We start from the raw sequence: 18650 nt of genomic DNA on the forward strand, positions 1-18650 counted from the left end.
ATTTTCGCAAGATGAGAACCAAATTTCCAGTGCCACTCCAAAAATGCTTGAAAAAAATTACTCTTTCCATCTTTGAAATAGAACTGGATTAATATCTGTCTCTTTCAAAGAAAGAAAAACAGAAAAAAAAAACAATTTTTTCTTGATGGCCTTTCAAGACTTAATCAAACTCTGGAAGGACTGATATACCACAAAAAAACAAATTCAGTTGTGATAATCAAAAATTAATGGTTTATTAAGAAAAGTTTACTTACTTTGGTATGTGCCTCTGTTATGTTTTATTATTATGACTTCATTAGAAGTAAAGCCACCCAGTTCTTCACAGAGAACCATTTGTGTCAAGATTTGACAAAAAACCTGTAATGAATCTCTAGAGTTAGAGTTTCTTATAAAAAGAAGTCATTTTGAACTGACCTAACAAACCATCCACCTGTCTTCCATTTCACATATTGAATCAGCTAAACAAAGCAAAACAAAGAATCCCTAAAGGACTCTACTCTGTTAGCTCTGAAGAAAATAAAAGAGAATTATTTTCTGCCATTTAGATAAAAGTGACACAGCAGACATTTCATTTCATTGTTGTTTTTCTCACAAAAGATGACAGACAGCAAAGGAATCCTTTTGCTCCTTAGGTGATTAAAAAAAAAAAAAAAGGAAAAAAAAGAATATTGAGAGTACTGTAGATGAGAATCTCTATCTCACCTTTTCCTAAATCAATCAACACACTGAAGTGTATTAACAAGAGGTCTAAACGAATGGAAACAAAACCCTGTTTCTGCTTTTGAGATTTGTGAGCATGGTTACATATCAGCTTATCTTAAAGAGCTGATGACCAAAGCATTGAGAATAAAGTACAAGCAAGGGAGTCAATTCCTTCATCTAAATAAATAAATAAATAGAAATCTCTATTTTGCAGGATAGAAATGTACCAGTATTTATACATGTATACATGCACACTACACAAGGTATATATCACGTTTTTAGAAGAAGCTTTGTTATTGTCAAAGGTTCTAAAATGCAGTTTGCAGTCTTCAGTGCCTTCAAGAGTCCAAGTTTCTGATTAAATTACCTATTTAAATTACCTATTTTCTATATTCTAATTTTCCTATATATCCTATTTTCTATATTTCTAATTACCTATTTAAACCATAACGCCTGCCATGATCTCTACATAATAAAGTCAACCATAGTGTTATAAACAGTGAGCAGTACAAAATAAGTATGGATTTTAACACAACAAATTGCAACAGTTGGAATTTTTTACCTTTACCTGCAAGAGGTGGCACAAACTCATTAGCCATCCATCATAAAAACTATACTTAGGAATTATTCTGTTTTGCTATGCCAGTGATACTACCTCAAAAACATTTCTGTCCCATTCCAGTGCGCATACAAAAACTGCCTTGAACAAAAATCTGGGATATTTGCAGGGTAAGGGAATTTCCATTTTGCGAACATTTTGCTAGCATCAGAGTCTTTTCTCAAGAGAGTAATTTTTGTTTTGTTTTTAATAAATATCAAAATATTTGAGCTGAAGTTTTCATGTTTGTTTTTTTTTTTGTTTTTGTTTTTTACTTTTATTTCCCATACACATGCTTTTTTCAGATCTTAAGCTTCCTCCTGCTTTCTTGCTTTATTGCTGTCAGGAGAGGATAATGTCTAGACATCTCTAACATACTGAGATAGGGTCAAGACCTGCCAAGAAACTGACAGCCCCATTTCTTTTAGTGCAGAAAGGTCAGACATCTCTAGAGAATAATAAGGATTAGGATATATATAAATCAATAGGGAAGGAAAAAATACTAAAAAGAAATTATAAAGCGCAGTCTTCTTAGAAGAAATATAGCCTTCAGTGAAACCCAGGTATAATGGTATTAATCTAATTTTGAAGGAGTAAATGTAAATACTCCAACATTTTGTTTTTCTATATTTAGATTTCTTTAAGATTTATAAGGTCCTTGTGAGTTTGTTGATAAAAAGATGTAATAGTATATTCTTAAAAATAAATAAATGAATAAATAAAATTAATAAAAGAGAGACAGATTTACTATAGTATTAATGCAGATGAATTTTGAGCTAAAAAATAAGTTATATTGGAGACAAAACACACACAAAGGAAAAGTCAATTTCTAATTGCACCATTGAGCCATCAGGTAGGAACGAACAAAGGAATTACTTTAATGGAACATTTTGCCTTTTCTTTAATGAAATACTGACATGGTTTTCAACTGTTTCATTGTTTATGTGAAAAACAAAACCATTCATTTCAAGTCTGCCTGCTCCAGAGTGGCAGTGGCTCTGCTGCTGTAAGTGGCAACGCCTTCCTAGCTGAAGATATCCTTGAAGAGTGTAATGATTCGAGATATGTTGAAGAGATTTGTAACTGCTGCCCTGAGGTCTTTTGATGTGCAGCCATTGCGTCACTGATCACAAGCTACTTATATATTTCTGCTGTCTTAAGAAGAAAATTCCACCAACATTCTGCTAATTTTTTTAACATTTTCAGAATACTTTTTTGATTGCAGCATAAATTCAAACTGGTTCCTTCCTTCTTATCTTCTTATATTTCATCATATGAATAATGAATAGAGGTTGTCTCTAATACAATCTTGGATTATGTAGTTTGATTATGACGAGAAGCATTTAGGTAGCTGTAGCCAAATATCTGCTTTCAAGCAAACACTGTTTTTCTTTGCCTACAATTCAAGGTTTTGGCTGAATGCCATATGCTGAAAGCACCACAAAATTAATTCTTGACATATTGAACTTACAGTCCTAGGAATTTATTCTCTTTCCATATGTATAATTAAAGTTCATAGCCCTCGAGTTGCTGCAAGCTGCAAATAATAGTTGTTTTGCAGAGATTTTGCATTGCAGTTTACTTAAGGCAAAAACAGTTTTCCAACATTACTAATCCAGTTTTCTAGTGAAATAATATTCAAATTAACTATAAATGGAAAAAAAAAAGAAAGAAAGAAAAAAAGAAAGAAAGAAAAAAAGAAAGAAAGAAAAAAAGGAAAGAAAACAAAGCCACAACAACCCTACTTTAATTACATTAAGGCTGTCACAAATATGAGCAGAGCCAGAATAAAAAAACAATCCTTCAGTCATAGCTGCAATACTGACACTCATATTGCAGCAAAGCTAAACCACTATGATCATCAGAAAGATCATAATGTTATTTATCAACAGTTCATGTGGGCATACACATTCTGTACACCAGGATCACATTCCCTAAGTATTTGTTTCAGTCCTTTTAACAAGTGAAACTTAGAAGTCATGCAATTTTTTTTTTTTATTTTCCCCAGGTAGTTTATTTCTTCAGATGTCTTTAGCCCTTGGTTTTGTCAAACTCAGAATCCCTAGCATGGAAATAATATAAAATGCTGTTAGATAGCTTTTAGAAATAAAAAGTTTGATTAAGCTGCTGTTTACCCTCATAATTCTATTTTTTATTATTAATTTTATATTAGTATTATATTAATATTATATAGCAGATTTTTTTAAATAGCTAAGCTAGTTGAATAGTGTGAAAACTAGATCTGATTTGAGATACTGTTTTCCTCCCTACACTGAAGATTAATACCCCCAGAAAGATGACAGGAGAAGGATAAAAGTATGATATTTTCAAAGATGATTCTACCAGTGACCATTATGATCAACAGATGAAAATAAATATTATATTTTCATTGTCATGTGTCCTGAAAAGAAGCAGGATTCACTGAGAAAGGAAAGCATAAAAGGGGGGAAATTAAAGGCTTGGAAAAGTCAACACTGATCTCAGAGTGCACCTGGGTTATTATTTCCACTCTTCTGTCTCTAAACATCAGCTCACATTCTGAGAAGTTCTGATAGCAGGAAATAAAGAACTTAATGCTAAATAGATCAGTCTTTATGCAATCAGGACTGTTTCTTACTGAAACAAAAACCCTTTATAAATGTATCCTTGTCACTTCTACTCGTAGGATGAGTGTCATTTGTGCTCTGGAAACAACTTAAACAACTTCCTTTTGGTGCAGTTGACAGAAAGAAAAAATAAAAATTAAAAGATTATGTGAATGTTCCTCCTCCTCCTCCCTCAGTTTTTAAAAATAAAACAAAAACCTCAGCGAGATTGTTTGTCCTCATATATATATGCTGTATGTAACATTTACAAAAAAGAAAAGGGAACAATAGTAACAACAGTAATATGTTTTCTGATGTGTTAGACTTAGCTCTGCAATACAATAAAAGTTAAAAAGCTCATCCTTACATGCTACATAATAGATCTTGTCTCTGTGTTCAATTTACCTATCTATAAATTCACCTACTATTTCTCCAGACTATTCAATTTTTATTGATCCCAACATCCTAATAAAATTCCTTACTAACTTAATGTTTCTTATGTCTTTATCCTAAATTTGAATTTCTGTATCATGCTGCCCTTATATAAATCCTCCTAATTCTCCTTGAATTCTGCCTAGCTCAACGGAATTGTCAATTTTTTCTACTTGCATCTTCATTCTACTAGCGCAATGCTAAAACATGTACCTCAGGTTTACTATCTCTTTCAACTGTAGCATAAGAATTCTGACCTAGTGCACTACTAGAAATCCTTTCCTAACTCAATTTTTCTTCAGAATTTCCTCCTTCTGCAATGCAAATATTTTATTTCCTTAAAGATGAGGACCAAAATGGAGAAGTAATCTTGCTTTCATTGTTCTTGAAAGAAGGCAGATGAAGAAGGAGTAAGACATAGTTTTGCCACTTGATTATGAAAAGCTGAAAGGCAAAGCTCTTCCCATGTCACCAAGAGAATTAGAAAATAAAGTGATCTGGAGAGAATCAGTGAGAATCTTGGGGAAAAATAAAAAGAAAGAGAGAGAGAGAGAAAGAGTATTGTGGATCATACGGGCAATTCTCTACCTGAGTAGTTTGGTTATGGATGATATCATGTTAGTTTATAGGTAGTTATCTGAAATCTTACTCTGAACTTTTGACATTTACTCTTCACTAACCATGGCAGCCTTGTGTAGTAATTCTTTGACAAGAGAGGTTCATGTCTCCAGACAGACGACACCAAGACCTTTACAAGATGTCCTGGTTTCAGCTGAGATTGACTTAATGGCACACCAGTACTTTGGTTGTTGCTGTGCTGGGCCACTTGGCAAGAAGAACTACCATCATTATGGTGTAGCAGCAAGGAGCAAGATGGAGCCAGGACAGCTGCTCTGAATTAGGCAAGGTGTTATTCCATATCACATAACACCATGCAAAAGGACATAAAGCTGTGGGGAGTTTACTAGGGGGCAGCTGCTGCTCAAAGGTTGCTGGGCATCAATTGGCATGTGGTGAGACATTGTGCTGGTAGCAGGGTATCAACTGGTGTGTGGCAAGCAATTGCATTGTGTATATACATATATATACTGAGAGATTTATAGCTATCACTGCATTTTAATTTCTATTTTCCTTTTCTGTCTTACTAAATCATTTTTATCTCAACCCACAAGTTTCATTTTGTTTCCAGTTCTTGCCCTCTTTCCATGTGGGGAGGGGGGATCAAATAGCTGTGTGGTGCTGTGCAACTTCTGAGTTAAAGCATAACAAGCTACAAGGACAGAACCCTAAATGAAAGTCTTCTTTTAATGTTTATACATTATTGACAAAATCTCAGAGAATTAAAAAATAATAGATGGTTTTTGGAGGCCTTTAAGCTAGCATTTAACATAATTGCAGATTCAGTTATGAAAGTTTTATAATTGTAGTGGACGTCTAGAAAATTAACAGAACAGCAAGATAGCATATTTTAATAGCTAATATCTTTAAAAATCCAATAGGTTGTGACAGATGGGTGTTACAGACCCATTCAGTTTGATTCAGTTCTTATTGCAGTTTGAAAAAACTCACTTATGTGCAGGCACCAAAATATATAAGAAGAACCACTTTGATATATCAGACTGAACTTAAGCTCAAGTGTATCTTTTTCTTCACTGAACCTTCAAAATTTACAAATGGTTTTGGGGGCTTTCTGACAGATTTACACAAAAGACTCCAGATTTATTGATTTCTCAGAATATGTTGATGCCCTGCTCCATCTTCTCTTACTGAACAAATAACAGACAGGGCTAGGATAAGATTAACAGGGTACAAATGATCGAAGTTCATTTTAGGCCAAATATGTATATTTTTAATATTTTATTTAAATCTACCAAAAATTTTAGTTTAATTATTGCTCATCTTGCTATTTATTAGTAAGCCCCTGAGCATTTCTGCGTTTGTTCAAAATAACTGTTGTTGATATGCAGTCAAGCGCTGTCAGTACCAGACTGATGTATCTGGGAGGACTCTTTACTATAAGGGTGGTGAGACACTGGAACAGGTCGCACAGAGAGACTGTGGGTGCCCCTTCCCCAGAAGCCTTCAAGGTGAGGCTGGAAGGGGATCTGAACAACCTGATGCAACCTAATGCAGTGGGAGGTGTCCCTTGGAACTAGATGATCTTGAAGGTCCCTTCCAACCCAAACCTTTCTATGATTCTGTGATTTTATGATTGAATAATAATTCAAAAAAAAAAAAATTGAATAATAGCAGTAGTTAGGTACAATTTTTAGCTTTCTTAATTTGGAAGACTTTTGCCAAAAATATATTTTTTTTTACTTGTAAAATAGTATGATATCAAGAATGTATTTTTTTGTTGTTGGCCTGAAATGCTTCACCTCTTTTAGTATGACTTCCTTCCTTTTCTGTAGTCCCTTGAGGACTGAAGAACTTCTGTTTTTCTTCAGAAATGACTTCCAGGAACAACTTGAAGGATATGCCTTTATTTTATGCGCACCTTGCCCACAGTCAGAAGAGAGCTCAGATTTATGGAGATGTGAACTTTTTTCTAGAAATTCCTACAAAATGCTATCATAGCAGCAGTCACCTTGCATAGCCTTGTTGACTCCAATAGATCCACTAACAATTTTAGCCTCAGTGAAGAGCTGAAAAGATCTTTGAGTTCTGACACTTCGTCTTTTGGAGGCCTCATTTTTCGCCCTTGACAATAAGTTCCACAGAAAAAAAGTAAATTCCTAAAATAAGGTAGAACAAGGAAAATTAAACATTAAAATTTTATTTCAGTGTCACAGTTGTTTTTGATCTGTTTTAAGTAAGAATGAACACCTTTGTAATGTTAATGTTAAGCATTTTGTAAACACAAAACATATATCTATTCCTCCAAAGATCTTGTGGGGTGTTTTTGTTTTGTTTTGTTTTGTCTAAATTTTGTTCTGCAATTTTTAGGAATACTAAAGTTAGTTTTTATTAAGGGCTATAACAGAGAAATATTTTCCTGATGCTTTGACCTTAATTCACAGGTTCCAACTAGTTCATTGAAGGCCTTTTTATGCCTAAATCTGGAATTCTTGCAGAGTGTAGGCTGCAGTATGTCTGATAAACTGCTTATTGCAGTATATCACACAAACAATATGATATATTTGATAAGAATTCATGAGTCTAAAGCCAATGTACCAAGAAGATTCTGCAGTGTGCCTTGAATGAAAGACTTCCTGAGAACTTGGCAATTAAATTCTACTATAGACGTTAAAGTATACACTCCATGTACGAATGTTGCATTTTTGAAAGTGTGAGCTAGGAATAGGACAAGAGGCAATGGGCACAAAATGGAATGCAGGAGATTTCCTCTGAATATCATGAAGTACGTCTTTATTAAGAGGGTGACTGAGCACTGGCACAGTTAGCCCAGAGAGGCTGTAGATTCTCCTCCTTGGAGATCTTTAAGAGCCATGGACACAGCCCTGCAATTTGCTCTGAGTGGCCCTGCTTGAGCAAGGAGGTTAGACCAGATGACTTTCAGGATCCCATTGCACTTTGTCAGTCAGTGATTCTGTGAAAAACTGGTAACCTTGAAAGACTTAAGGGTCTTAGATTTACTTAGAGTTACACAGTCTTTTTGAAAAAGAATTCTTGAAAGAGTCATGATTATCGAATATGCTAGGGAAACAGACTGAAATTGGTATGTTTTGTTTCATTGTTGTTTTTGTTGTTGTTGTTGTTTTTTTTTAATGTTATTACTCTACATACTTTTCATAGCCCTGTTATTTTTGATTTTTTTTTTAGGGTTTTGTTTTTTGTTTTTTTTTTTTTTGTTTTGTTTTGTTTTTTGTTTTGTTTTGATTTGTTTTTTGTTTTTTTGGCAGAGTAGGGGGGAAGCTTGTTTTTTATTCCCTTCCAGAGCAGTGTTATTTAGTATCAGCCAGATAAAATCACAACATGTCCACTCCTTATATTTTTCCTCAGCAAAATGACACACTGGAGTAAGTTGGAAGGTCACTCTGCAGGCTGGAATGTGATATCTGAATATCCAAAGCAATTTTGATCAAGAAAAACAAGTTAAATTGTACCACACAGAGATCTGAACTGCCACAGAAAGCTCCCAAGATCAAAGTTTGCTCAAGGTCTCAGAACACCACACAGTACAACTGGAAGTATGCTTACTTAGGCTTGTTTTGTGTACAGAGTAGCTGTTCTTTCTGTAGCAAAAGGCTGGTGTATGAAGTTACATTTGTTTAAGTAAAATTGAAAACAGAGTCACTGATCCTGTTGCGAATTGAATTTTTACAAATAAATTATGGGAGACAGGGTGGAGGGGGATAGTTTCTTATTTCCACAGAAATGCTTCAGAACTAGACACAAATGTCTAGTTCCTACTGAAAATTGGAAGAGGTCAACTTGATGATTCCATGGCTTTTCAAGATCCCAATGCTCCCCGCTGGACTCTGCACACAGATTTACCAGTATTGACACTGCTTTCTCTATAGTTAATGCTTGGAAACAGTGAAAGATATCAAGTAAATATAGAATATAGGTTGAATTGTAATCCTTCATTTTCAAACATCATCACTCCATCAACACCATCTCAAAGATAAACAAATAACTGGTATCTTGTTCTTGTGGAGATTCCTCATGGAGACATAAAAGAAATCTCTTTTGCCAGAGTTAATTCACAAAGGACTCCACTGGGAAAGTTCTATTATCCAGAAATAAGAAATTCTAAGATGATATAATACAAAACACTATGAAACACCCCAATTTGAAAGTTTATCTCATTATGTGAATCTGTGCTTATTTACTTCCATAGTGTGTCACAAGTCTTTCACAATCATGTTTGGAATAGCACCAGTATGGTACATGCCATAACAGATCAGACCACTCACCCAGGTAAATTTCTGTGTCACAGTCAATACTTGTCCTGGTATAAGACAGACAATAAAATTTAAAACTAAGGAGTCTGACACTGAATACAAGAACAGAGGCAAAACAGAGGTTTTTTGTTTTGTTTTGTTTTTTAAATACATTATCCTTCTGTTGTCTGAAAATATGAACCAATTCTGTTATCTGAAAATACGAAATGACTGGATTTAAAAAAAAAAAAAAAAAAAAAAAAGAATAAACCATACAACTTGTGGAGTTTTATACGTACACTGTAATGATAAGGACAGAAAATAGGGTTCTTCAAATGCCTTGAGAGTTTTGTAAAAATGTAGTATTTCCTCATGCAAAACAAACCTTTATTTGAAGCTTTGACACTTACTACATAAACATTGCTGTGTTTTTCTGTATTACTCAAAATAGTGCAACAGTGCCAAAATAATTCATGTCCTCTTTCCTTAGTGTAGAAGCACTTTTCAATTACTAAATAAAAGGAAAACAAGATTTGATTTTTTGAAAAAGAAAAACATCACAATGTATTATATTATTAATATTTCCAATTAAAAAATAATAATCTGATAAGCAATTTAGATTGCTGCCTCTGAGGAAATAATATAAATAACAATAACAACAAATAGGAAAAAATAAAGCCTCTTTTACAAATGATATTTATAGGGCACACAGCACAGCTGACTTTTTCTAACATTAGCAACCAATCTTTTCAGAGCTGTCTGAAAAAAGAGTAATGGTACTTGAGTCTTTTGACTGAAAAAGTAATATCTTCCTTAACAGTTAAAATCTTACTCTGAGGCAATTACTATCATTAATTTGGTGTGGATTAAATTACTGTGTGAACCGTTCATACAGAACTACAAAAATATCTTTTTCAACTACTCATGGTTACAGTTTCAATCTATAACCACCACAAAAAAAAAGCACATTTATGAAAGGCTTTTTGGACTCTTTTGATTTTCAAAAATTCTATTCAAAATCTGGACAAAATCCTAGGTGCTTTAGAGCTTACTTTTAGAATCTACAGAGAAAAACTGAGAAATACTATTTCTTACTTTGTCATTCTTCTATGCACTTCAGTTTACCTACATTATTAGATACGATCAAACTCAAAATTCTGCTGGTTTGTTGAAAAGTTTAGTCCTTCTATTAACCTTTGTTTTCTTTAAGAAAGCATGGGATTTATGAACACAGTTTATAAAGAAAATTTGTGTGCAGATCTGAGGAGCTCTGCACCTACCACAGATGTGTACTTGGGAAAAAAAAAAAAAAAAAAAAAAAAAAAAAAAAAAAAAAAAAAAGAAAAAAGAAAAAATATGGGAACATAAACTTTGAATCATAGAATGCTTTAGGTTGAAAGGGACCATTAAGATTATCTAGTTCGAACTCCCCTGCTATAGCCAGGGACACCTCCCTCTAGACCAGGTTGCTCAAATCCCCATCCAACCTAGCCTTGAATGCCTCCAGGGAGGGGGCATCCACAACCTCCCTGTGCAACCTTTTCCACTATTGAGGTCCATCCTCACAGTAAAGAATTTCCTTCTGAAATTCTGATTTCTTTCATCCTGTTGCTACATGCCTTTATAAACAGTCCTACTCTCAACCCCTAATTTTACCTATAGGTCTTCTTTATCTGCACTACAGTTAGCAATACAATTGCATGCAAACCAACACCCCACTAACAACAAAACATCTTACAATCTCAGTCGCTTCTCACATTGCCTTCTGCATGACGTCAGCTGCTATGGAATAACCCCTCCCTAATTCAGACCACCTTTCTGACTCTGCCCTGCTCCCTGCTGCCAAAGCTGAGTGGCCAGGCCCTGTTCTGGATATGTTCCCATCACTCAGCAACAATGAATACATTGGTTTGCTATTAGTGTTGTCATAGTTGAAACTAAGACTGCAGAGCAGAAATAAATGAGTAATTGCATGCCAGTTCACTCCTCCATGAAAACTTAGCACAGCTGGATATATTTCTAAGGAAAAGTCTTCCAAGGTGCTGTTCTTTTTTTTTTTTAAATGAAATTATTGAAACTACAACTCCTGCACTGAGGTTTAACGTTAATGGTTAATTTGCAAACCAACCATTTCCTCAAGTTATTTATTTTGATGTTAAACTCAATTTCTTATCACTGCTCCAACATTTTAAGTGAATTACATTTCTGAAATTGCAATCGTTATCCTTCAGGTCTAAAATGCCAGTGACCTTTGGAGTGACCTTTTCTCCACGGTGAAGATACACAAAAGAATATCTTTAAATTGGCACTTAAGATTACAATCTCATTTCTGGTGTCAAGATAGATGACAAACCAGGGATAAATTCCTTAATTTTGCATATGAAAATACTGGGAAATTTACTGGTATAACATACAAATGTGATTCACATTTACCATTTGATGGTAATCTTTCACATCTATATTTGTTCTCCTCCTGTTTTGTCAGCAAAGAAATTGGTAAATAAAAGTTTGCTAAGAAATTATTGCAACACTTCAAAATATGGTGTATGACGTTAGAACATGGAATAAAGAAAGTGACAGAACAATGTTTTAGAGGACTGAAAGAAATACTGCCTTTTCTTTTTCTTGTCTCTTTTTTCTTTCATGCCATTAAAGAATAATAGGTAACACACATACCAGTGCCGTTCTTTATTGTCTATCAAAACTGAGCAGACGAGGTATTTGCAGTCAACAAGTAGTTGCTGAAGATTAAATACGAGCATTTGGTGTTTACAATAAATAAAACTGTCATCTTAATCTACACGATGAAGTTCTGTTTGATGTCAATATTTGCCTAACACTTAAAAGGGAGTTAGAACATTAGTGTCAGAGCACGGAAGAATACAGCATTACTATGCAAAATCCTTCTCTCTGTCAATCTATTTATTAAGAACAAGTAAGGAAAATTATCCAATTTTCATCAATTTAGAAGTGTACATACTTTTGCTGTTCATAAATGTTTCTACCTGGGGAATATTTGATTTGCCAAACATCACCTTTCTCTCTGCTAAAGTGTATTCTCCCTCTCCCTTTAGCAAGTTAACTGATCTTAAGATCACTAATATGGACCACATTCTTTCATTATTCTTTCATAGTCCTTTCCCTTTAATTAATCTCAAGTTGTGACACACTCTTCAACAGAGTGAAGTTCTGGTAAGTATATGAAAAAGTAAATTCCTATGAAATATTTTTCACAATTTAATGGAGTATGAATATTGGCTTAAGTGCATGCATCCAAATTGTTAACATCTTTTTATTGGCTTTTAGCCACTGTAGACTGCTGGATGAATTATGGAGTGTTTATGCCTCGTGTTCTAAAAGGCCAGCAATTAAAAAAAGCTTATGTTTCAGTCTTCTTGAACTGAAGCAAAATTTATTCTTCCCTGACTGAATACTAAGGGAAAAAAAAAGTAGAAATTACAAATGTTTTTGCCAAGTCATTAACACATACCATCAAAAGTGGGGGATGTAGCCACTTGTGAGATGATTCATGGCAACACAAGCCTTGCTACATCAGTACGGCCCCATAATTGATTAAATTTATGGCTCCATCTGCTCATTTCCAGGGTTTTCTGTCCAATTAGAGTGTTAGATTATACATTCAATTTTAGTAAGTTTAGCTATGTTTTTGCCCTTTTCCTCACTATTGCACAAACTTAACTTTTATCAGCACTGTCTTTTCAGAACATTCAGTTCATATTTGCTACTGAAATAGTCCTTTGCTTTTGAAGAAACAGTTTTGAGAAAGTTGGCTCTCAGAACTCTTTGTCTTTTCAAATCATACTGTGGTGACCAAATGTTGCTACCTAATGCAGAAAACTTAGTTTTTAGTTATAAACCCACAAGATGCCAGATCTCAAGAAAAATACTGTTAGCTTAATATTGTTCATTTTCTGTATTAAAAAAAAAAAAAAAAAGAAATTAAAATAAGAAAAATAAAAAGGAAAAAGAATAGATCATTGTAGCCTATTTCACATAGTTGGCATTTAACATTATCCTTCATCAACTTGTGCCAGAGCTGGCAGTAGTATCTCAACAATAAGTCATGAAACTTGGAATATGTTAGTAAGTGATTTCTCACATCTTGACATGAGTAGTCTCATTAGAAAACCTTGCAAGGATTAGATTTATTTAAAAAAATAAAAAATCAAACATACAGAAGAAACTGTAAAATACAATTGCTTTTTATTTTTGATTTACTGCCTTTCACTTATTCCTCCTGTTTGAAAAAGTATTTGACACTTAAGATAAAGCAATGGCTCTGTTTCCAGATACTTATCTTCAGCTACAAAATCCTTGACAAGGATACACACATATGCATATGACATACTGAGGATTCAAAATCTTCAATGATATCCTGATTGATGCAGTCTATAAAAGCTCTAAGCCCATTAAAAAAAAGGTCAAGTGTATTTTTGGTGAACAGCATCTAGCTATTAGTTCCTTATGCCCAAAGATACACTCATACGCAGTAGTCTAAAAGAACTGAGGTAAGATAAACAATCTTTTTTTGTTTGTCGGTTTGGTTTTTTTTTTTTTTGTTTCCCCCAAATAAAGATGCATTCTCTGATAACACACTGAAATGGATCTATTAAGCTGAAGCTGCTCAACGATCTCACAGTGTAACATTATTTCTGTAAGGCTACCTCTGTATTTTAATGACTGCTGATGTCTGGATAAAAACTGAGTTCCATTTTAAACCCTGTTCCAGCACATTATTACAAACATTATTGCCATTACTTCTGAGTCATTCATGATGACTAGAAACATGATAATATGTATACAAATATCCTGCCTCCTGTCTTCATAATAGAATTACTGGACTAGTGAAGGGTATTTACATTGCTAATATTTTCTAAGAAAAAAAAAAAGAGTACAAAAATTTGGGAAGGGTTTGGGGTGTATTTCTAGGGAGTAGGCAGAATAATTCTGTAAATGTTTGTATGAATTGCTAATACATAATGCAATTATGAATCAACTTTAAGCAAAAAGAAATCCACTCATACTGGGATAATAAACAATCATAGAATTGTAAGGGACCTTTAAAGGTCATCTGGTCCAACTCCCCTGCGATGAACAGGGACACCTTCAGATAGATCACGTATACTGAGATAAGGGAGATTAATTGAAAAGTGTTATTTATAGTATAATATAATACAATAATGACTATATGGCATACTTAAATTAATAAGATAGAAACCATTAAAATATCCCTGTATATTTTAGAATATATAATCTTAGAGAGTAGTGGATGAGGCCTGAAGGAGGCACAGCCCATGGGTACCTCCAGCCTGGGCCAGAGCTGTCGCCCGTGGGCATCCATGTGGAGCAGTGCCTGAAGGGTGAGCCCCATGGTATGGAGCCCTGTTGAAGCAGTGCTGGGAGAGCTGCAGCCTGTGGGAAGCCCAGGCAGGATCAGTTTGGGAAGGATGGCACGCTGTGGGAGGGATCCACATGGAGAGGAGGCAGAGTGACCACGGAGGAGTGACAGTGACGAAGCCCTCTGGACTGACTTTTGCTTTCAGTGTTTCTACCTCTTATCAAACTTGAGTCTAATTAGAGCTCTGTTGCTGAAGAAGTCCTGGGACAGAGTAAAAGATCTACCTGCTGCCTTGGCAACTCAAAATTTAACCAGGATTGGATCCCTGGAAAGGAACACCTCAGAATGCTTTATTAATATAGCCATACTGATAATTAACTCTTAGTATTCTGTTTTCATCTAATTCCTTTGCACATCAGAGCATCAGCTGGTTTTTCCTAATCTCAGCAGTAAAGAAAATGCACTTCTGAGGAATAATTTCATTAGTTGAATTCACACTCTGCAGTGTCATAGAAAATGTATCTATTTTTCATTAAGACTTGCTATCTTAAACACTTTAGAAGGATCTATCTGTACATTTGATCCCTTCTGCATGTTAAATTATTAGAAAGTACTGACAGCAATTCAGTATGGCCATAGAGGTGGGATGAGAACTGATTTGTTGACATTACAATGTCTTGCTCAGCATTGAACTCGTGAGAGGACATAGGTATTGGGCACAAATTTGATCCCAGAGCTTGAGTTTTTAATGAAGGCTATCCAGACCTTGCCACAGGTGACTACTCAGCCTACCTGAAACTGTGTGATAAACCAGATTGCGAGAGCAACCATGGAGACAGTGAGCAATTAAGATAGTAATGTGGAGCAAGAGTTCTAAAAGGCGATTAGGCAAGGTTTATATTAATTAGGACAAAAGTGATTAACAGAACACAATGATTAAGAGACACAAATCTGAAGGGCATATAGAAGGCAGATGCTTTTTAATTATTTGACAGAATAATGGGCTGAAAAACAAAGGGAATGCGGACCAAAGCTTAGAAAAGATTAGTCAGCAGGAGAATTCAGGATAAGTTTCTTCACCCAGGAAGTAATAAACTTATAGCACTGCAAGCTACTAAGTAAGGAAAAACAAACCCTCAAATGCTGAGTATATTTGAAGACAGAGCGATAGGTAGATGGACAGCATGGAAGAGTTTTGTCCCCAGTCTTTGTTATTCTACTTTTGCTGCCAGAATGGCAAAAGTAAAGCATTAATTCAACTATTGGGATAATAATTTGAGCAGTTTTAATGAGAGTTACAGTGATAAAAATTTAAAAAAAAAAAAAGAAAAGCACAATCAGTTTAGTAATGTAGCTCTCCACAAAAAAAAATATTCAAAGAGTTTATTTTGCTCCAAAATATTTAAGCAAAATTATTCTTCCTGAATTGCTGCTGAACAGGACATGGTAATTTCAAATGTATCTCCCATGGAAGTTACGTTTCCCTAATAAGGGGAAAAAATATGGCATTTTAAATGATATAGCTTATTCAGGGAATATAAATAAAGATCTTGAAAACTCATATGATTTTTCACACCTAGTCTGTTTGTTTCATTTCCTGCATGTAGGTCCAGACATTGGACAGGCTGAGCATATGTTCAAGAGAAGAGTTTCATAATGTAATTTACCAGCATAATAGCAGCAACGGAGCACTCAGTCAGAAAAACTAGGCTGTGTGCCAGCCCACATGACTGTTGACTGTTCAGCACTGAGCAGGTATGGCATTGCTCCATCCCTTTCACATCTATGCCCCCAAAAGATCTGCCTTTTCCAATTTCTGCGCTGAACAGCTGAACTTGCATTCCTATTTAACAATTTTACTTTGTACCACACTATGCCCAGCTGCCTTTCTCCTTGTCATCCATCAACCCTAAACTGATACCTCACTCTGTCTCTTATTTCTTCCCCCACATTCTGTCATGTAATCATAGAATTATAGAATTGTTTGAGTTGGAAGGGACCCTTAAAGGTCATCTGGTTCAACTCCCCTGTGATGAATAGGGACAACTACAGCTAGATCACATTGCTCGGAACCTGGTCCAGCCTGATCTTGAGTGTCTCCAAGGATTGGGCTTCCACTGAATCTCTGGGTAACCTGTTCCAGTGCTTCACCACTCTTACTGTGAAAAACTTATTCCTCATATCCAATCTAAATCTCCCTGCTTTTAGTTTGAAACCTTTTCTCTTTGTCCTATCTCAATAGACCCTGTTAAAGAGTCTGTTCTCTTCTTTCCTGCAGCTCCATCTTAGACATTGAAAAGTTGCCATCAGGTCTCCCCGGAGCCTTCTCTTCTCCAGGCTGAACAGTCCCAGCTCTCTCAGCCAGTCCTCTTAGGGAAAGTCTTCCATCCCTTTGGTAATTTTTCATAGAATCATAGGATCACAAGGTTGGAAACAACTTATAAGATCATCTAGTCCAACCGTCTTCTCATTACCACTGCTACCACAAGCACTAAACCATGTCTCGCAGCTCCTCATGCAGACGCCTCTTGAACGCTGCCAGGGACGGTGACTCCATGACCTCTCCATTGCCTGACCACTCTCTGAGAGAAAAAGTTTTTCTTCATGTCTAACCTAAACCTTCTCTGGTACAACTTACGACCATTTCCCCGGGTCCTGTTCGTTGCCTGGAAGAAGAGACCAAACCCCTCCTCAGCACAACCTCCCTTCAGGAAGTTGTGGAGTGCAATGAGGTCTCCCCTGAGCCTCCTCTTCTCCAGATTAAATAATCCCATCTCCCTCAGCTGCTCCTCATAAGGTTTGTGCTCCAGACCCCTCACCAGTTTTGTTGCCCTTCTCTGGACACAATCCAGGGCCTCAACATCTTTCCTGTAGTGAGGAGCCCAAAACTGAACACAGTAATCGAGGTGCGGTCTCACCCGTGCTGAGTACAGGGGGCTGATCACCTTCCTGCTCCTGCTGGCCACACTATTTCTAATGCAGGGCAGGATGCCGTTGGCTCTCCTGGCCATCTGGGCACACTGTCGGCTCATGTTCAGCCAAGCATCAACCAGCACCCCCAGGTCCCTTTCTTTTTCACAATCATCCAGCCACTCATCCCCAAGCCTGTAACGCTGCATGGGGTTGTTGTGTCCAAAGTGCAGGACCCGACACTTGGCCCTGTTGAACTTCATCCCATTCATCTCAGCCCAGCGATCCAGCTTATCTAAATCTCTCTATTGGACCTCCCTACCCTCAGGCAGATCCACACCACCTCCCAACTTGGTGTCATCTGCAAACTTACTGAGGATGCACTCAATGCCTTCATCTAGGTCGTCAGTAAATATATTAAACAAGATGGGCCCCAGTACCAATCCCTGAGGGACACCACTTGTAACAGGTTGCCAGCTGCGTGGTCCTCCTCTGGCACTCCAACAAGTCCATGTCTCTCCTGTACTGAGGACTTATAGCTGGATGCAGTACTCCAGATGAGGCCTCACTAAGGCAAAGTAAGGAGGCAGGATCACCTCTCAGGCTCTACTAGCCACACTTCTTTTGATGCAGCCCAGGATATGGTTGGCACATTGCTGGCTCTTGTCCAGCTTGCCATTCACCAGTACCCTCGAGACTACAGTCTTCTTGAGATTTGGGAGTTCTCTCTGGTGCCTACAGAGCTAAGAGATCCCAAAGAGCTGGAAGATCAGCAGTAGTTGTTATTTTGTAAACATGTTTCTGGCCATGCCATGTAAATACTGATGTGCTGCTGTGAACTCCCTCCTAAATTGCAGGCAACTGCATATAGCCAGTAGGGAACTACTGCCACAGACAAAGTGGTATCAGAGCTACATCCCTACTTCTGGAAAATTTCAGGCTTAGACAGCAGAATCTGTTCTTATATAACTGCCAATTATCAGGCATGGGAATACCAATAAACATTTTTTTTTTCCAGTGGATAAAAGCCTATGGTATGTAGACTTTGAATACCCACTGTGCAAAGAAACAGATGGGGCCAGCCTTAGTGAATTCTCATTACTCCTCTGTGTCTCCTGCAAAGACAGGGATGAATAAAATGGCTCTGAACACAGCTTAATCCCTCCTGTGTGTAGATACACATATACTAAATATAGCGCTCCTGAAGCTCACTTCAG

The sequence above is a fragment of the Lagopus muta genome, chromosome 3, assembly GCF_023343835.1.
Source record: "Lagopus muta isolate bLagMut1 chromosome 3, bLagMut1 primary, whole genome shotgun sequence".
Taxonomy (NCBI): domain Eukaryota; kingdom Metazoa; phylum Chordata; class Aves; order Galliformes; family Phasianidae; genus Lagopus; species Lagopus muta.